The 4886-nt window shown below is 43.3% G+C and overlaps 1 long non-coding RNA gene across 1 annotated transcript; it reads left to right on the top strand.

The window, feature by feature from the left end:
• The first annotated feature begins 860 nt into the window (after positions 1–860).
• On the top strand, positions 861–3403 carry LOC148051559 (uncharacterized). Its single transcript, XR_015699980.1, has 2 exons — positions 861–1023; positions 2948–3403. It is a non-coding gene; the product is annotated as an uncharacterized LOC148051559 (long non-coding RNA).
• The last annotated feature ends 1483 nt before the right edge of the window (positions 3404–4886 follow it).

Raw genomic sequence — 4886 nt, 5'->3', positions numbered from 1 at the left:
ATAACGTTTTTTTAACCATGATATGTTACGATGTCTTCTTCAAATTGTATTCCTTTCTTGTGTAGATAGATACTGGAGTGTTGGGAGCAATTAACATAACTCAGAGAACTAATTTCCTGTGGTTCTTTAACTCTGTATTTATGGCTTTCAAAAGAGTGGATCTGTACGCTAAGGATTAGTACAGTCAATAAATTTTAGTTGTCTGACTTCTCTTTTAAGGAATTAAGAAAAATGCAGTGGTGGCTGGAAATCGCAGGGAAAAAAAAATACACACTTTGTGCAGGCTTTTCCTTCTTTTTCCTACTAAAAAAAAAAAAATCACGCTTTTAAGTTATGTTGCAGGACTACTTAGACATCTCCTTTTGGGTCTGTCCCACACCTTTCTATCTCTCTCTCTGAATTTTTTGAGCCAGACTTGCGCGACCCCGCACCAGGCAATGCCCCATCCCTGTTGCGCTGCCACTGATCGGTGGGGGGGACGGGGCGATTCAGTTAACACAGATCAAAAAGGATTAAATTTTATTTCGCCTAACAGCTTTTGCGAACGCGACAGATGTCCCCCCCTCCTTCCCCAGCAGCGGGCAGGTGTCCCAAACCGCTAACGGAGGGTGACCACCACGGGCCTTAAAGAAACCAAGGGAGCGAAGAAACTGCTGGGCACCTGCATTTGCCCTTGGTCAAATCCGTTTCAGCTGGGATTTTCCACTACAAATAGCCCATTTAGAGGCAGTTTAGGTCCCACCTGTTGCCAGGCCCTGGGGCATTAGCGGCTCTTAATGGTCCTTAACAACCCTGCCTGCCCCCAGCCGCTATTTAAGCCCAGCTCTTGGCCCTTATCTCTCCGCTGCCCTTTGGCTGGACCTCGAACCTGCCTTGTTTCCTCGCCTTTATCGACAGGCGCCGTCGCTCTGCCCGCCCGGCTGGGTCCGGGTGCCGCCGTGGGGGTGAGCTCCTCGCCTGGGCTGCGCTGCTGCCGGGGCCGCCGGCCCTCGGGGGCCTTCCCGCACTTGCGGCCCCTGTCAGGTACCTCGCGGGCAAGGGAAGGGGGATGTGTGTGTGGTGTGTGTCTTCGCCAGTCTCGCTCTCTGTCGCCTGCTTTATTTTTATAGCCAGTGTCTGAGAGCACGCTTCTCCAAGTCAATTTAAATTCGTTGTGGGGCGAGGTGTTGATTTTGGCCTTCGCCGTTTAGTTAAGAATTGGTGGCTCACAGAGCCGCCCTTGGCGACCTTTGCTCACGCGCGGAAACGGCCGCCGCCGCGGCGCCCTCCTCTGCCGCCCGCCATTTCGGGAGCCCGCCCGCGCCTCTTGTGAGCAAAGGTTCCAACTAGTGGCAGGGATACCTACCGAGAGCTTCATCAGGCAAGGGGCAAGTGTCCTGCTACCTGAAGCCAAGTTTAAGGTGTGTGGGACTCTGTGTCTTGGTTATTTTGTGTGTGTGTGTTTTTTTTTTTTTAATTGAATATTGTGATATTCGTTCCAAACTCCTTTTGAGCCCCAGTCGAGGATCCGCTGAAGGTGGTGGGAAAGGTCCTGTTGAGCTGGAAAAGACCTCAAGAACTTAGACTTTTTTTTTCTTCTTTGAAACATCTACCATTCCTTTAACTTTTTGCACAAAACATGTACAAATCCCTAACTAAACCCAAATCAAAATCCTGCCGAAAACATATATTCTACTATGAAAGTTACGTTAAAAAAAAAATTCATTCTTTCGGTTCCTTGACTGGATGTATCTTGGGGAGACTTGCTGTTTTGTTTATCATCTCCTGGAGCCAATTTCGTTTTAATCCGTTTAATTAGCTTCACCTCTGGCATCTCAAGCTGCCATCAAGAGGTAGGTGTATTCTGCTACAAGAATAGATGCAAGTGCAAGGAATACAATTACTCTGCTCAGGTTTTTTTGGAAATGTGGTGCACAGACCATCTCTGCCCCCTCGTGATCTCTTTACATTCCGTAGCAAGTAAAACAATTATTTGCAAAGGAGTATAAGGTAAATTTTAATGCATTTTAGCTGTCTTCTAATGTAACCTGGCAATGAAAATATTAAAAGACTGGTAATACTAAAGGATTTAAACATGTGTTTTGCAAACGGTGATCAGAGCTTATAGCTGGGACGCCTCTTTGCTTGTTATGATTGTAAAATGGGTTACTGATTCATTTTTGTGCTTCTCTGCTGCTGGCTTTATGGGTGAAGAATCTTGATTACCCTTTTAAAGTGAATGTAGCTTATGTGAATAGGAAGCACTGGGGACATGTGGTATATTTAAACACAAAAGGGGTGAAGTTTGAGTAAAAGTATCAACATGCATATGTTTGTTTTGGAAACTTCTGCTCGAGTGCTCAAATACTCTGTGAAATTGGCAAACAAAAATGTTTATTGGTTGTCTGCAGCAGATACTATACACGCTGTGTCACTACGTTTTCCTTCTTGTTGGGAGGAGGGGAGGAACAACAACAACTCACTGCTGCTAAGGAAAAAATAGCTACTTCAGTGAACCTCTGAAGATTTCATCAGGTCATTGGCAAAATCGTTTGACATTCTAACCATATTTTCTAGTGTAATCATACATTTTTTTAAGATGGCTCTACATGTAGATTAGAAAAATGTTCTGTTATGGAATGAATATATTCCATTGTTCAGGCCATGTAGAAAAAGTAGCTTGGAATAAAAGGAATGTTTACCCTGTAAACTAGCTGTGCTGTGCTTGCTGAACCTAGAAAGCATACACTAATATAAATTGTGGGAGTCCAACCTGGTTAAGATCCTGTCATATCCAATGGTAAAAGGGAAAGAGAGTTGAGGATTTTTACAAGGCTGTATAAAATCTTCTGATTCTCTGTGCTTGGTATGTAGATGTGTGGGTAATATAGATCATAGCAATGACTAAAAGACTTCAGGAGTGTACAATAGTGAAGGAGTGTTGTTTATTTTCATTCATTGTTCCTAGATCCTGCTAGAGAACCGCAGCACAGTAGTGGACTCAATAGGTTTGCGTCTCTGAAGAATCAGTGGTCACTTACTGAGTGGAGGAAGTTATTTGGGCCTATTACACACAGATGCTATGCTGTGGTGATGTTCTTGGACCTCTCAGCATCACAGAATTATTTGGATTTCTCAAAGGAATTGTCATTGGACTCTGACAGACCCCTGGACCTCGTTTTTTGTCCTGTTTCTGAGACTTATTGTAATTATGGGAACTAGAAACTTCTGCCTTCTATCCTAAAGATGGGTGTCATCAGGGAGTTTAAACTTCGTCTTCCTATTTCTCCCACCCTCTTATATGCGTTTGTTACTTTGTATATAGTTGTAAGACATAAGATTTATGAATTGGAACTTAGTAGACTAGCTTGAGGAAATGTGATGGTGCCTATAAGCCAGTAAAAAGTATGCTGTGGAAGTTGGATGGTTCCTCAGCCTGCAATCCATATGCTAGATGCTATAGCTCAGAGTGTCTGATGTGGAGACGTATAACAGCACTGGCAGAGAGACAGATTTGGCAAGAATCTTCTTAGAAGTCAAACAAAGAAAGCGGAGGAAGGTGTGGAAGTACAGAAGGACTTCCGCCAGCAGTTATGTAGCCCAGCAAGGATCAATTAGATTTTTCTTACTCTCAAAGTTTTTGAGGCTGATTAGAGAGTGAAACAGGTAAGGCATGTGAGATTTTAGCACTTGCTTATCGTAATAATTCCCAATCCTACAATGCAAACTAGATACTTCAGAATAATGTTAGGGCATAAAGGGGAAGAAAAAAGGTTGTTTTAAAGAATTCAGCTGTTCTAATCGCGGTCCAATTTAGAGGATAGAATGTGAGGTGTATTAATGTCATCCTTGTCCTTCTTGTGCAGTATTCAGGATGTCTTCTGTGTATGAAATTGGCTCAAGCTCATCCTGCAGACCTTCCATCCAGGCTCAGAATGGTAAACCAAACAAATACCTCATGGGGTCCTGCATTTTAACTAGAGAGTGAAGGAGAACACTGTGCTGTGCCTATAGGACTTACTGTCCGTCTCTCCTGTTGACGGTGTTCCACTTTATATAGATGAATACACATTCACTGGAGCAATGAGCTAAATGAATTCGAATAGTATCAGTTGACCTGAAACTACAGTTTAATTGAGTAAACTTTTTTGGAAAACAGGTCGTTCAACCTCACTAGAAATCTGGCTGTGATAGACCCAGGCAACTGGAGCTTGCTGTGCCTGTTGTTTCCTTTGGAATTTCTCTTGTGATGAATTGCCATAAAATGGTGATTAAAAGAGGGGAGTTGGGGGTATTTTTTTATTTACCCTGGTGGAAGAATTAACTCAAGCTTAGTCCTGAATCTCACAATTTGCCATGTGTTACAGATTGTTGAGTCTCTGCAGAAGCCCATGGGCTTCAGTAAGTCACTCTGCAGGAGAACAGCTATTTGCTGTGGCAGGACCTTAGATCTAGGCACTCCTCTTAGGATGTTGCTGTTGTATCAGAGGGTGAATCATTTCCTTCCCTTGCCCTAGCTTTTTTCTTCATGGATTTGAAGAGGGCTCCCATGGAGGTCAGGAATGGTCTCCTATGTGATGCCAGAAATATAAAACCTGGGGAGAGATTGAAGAAATGAGATTCAAATGCAGTTTTTATTACAGGCACTGTAGGAAACTCCTCTGTTTCCTTCTTTCTTTGTGTCCCACAATCTTGCTATAAAAAGTGCATAGTATTTGCATACTTGTTGTGTAGGACTATCTACACAGAACATACCAGCTTGCACATAATGTCATGCCAGTATGTCTCTGACTTCCAGGCTGGCTTTGACTCATCCAGTCAGCTCAAGCAGCAAAGAACTACCTGAGGTTGATCTGCACCTAGCCTGAGATGTCTTATGAGTATATTTTATTACACAGCTATACATA

This window comes from Nipponia nippon, unplaced genomic scaffold (genome assembly GCF_047370975.1).
Source record: "Nipponia nippon isolate SJK-2023a ecotype South Korea unplaced genomic scaffold, ASM4737097v1 scaffold_6, whole genome shotgun sequence".
NCBI lineage: Eukaryota > Metazoa > Chordata > Aves > Pelecaniformes > Threskiornithidae > Nipponia > Nipponia nippon.
The sequence above is the reverse complement of the archived record's forward strand: the minus strand, read 5'-3'. Positions and strand labels throughout refer to the sequence as shown.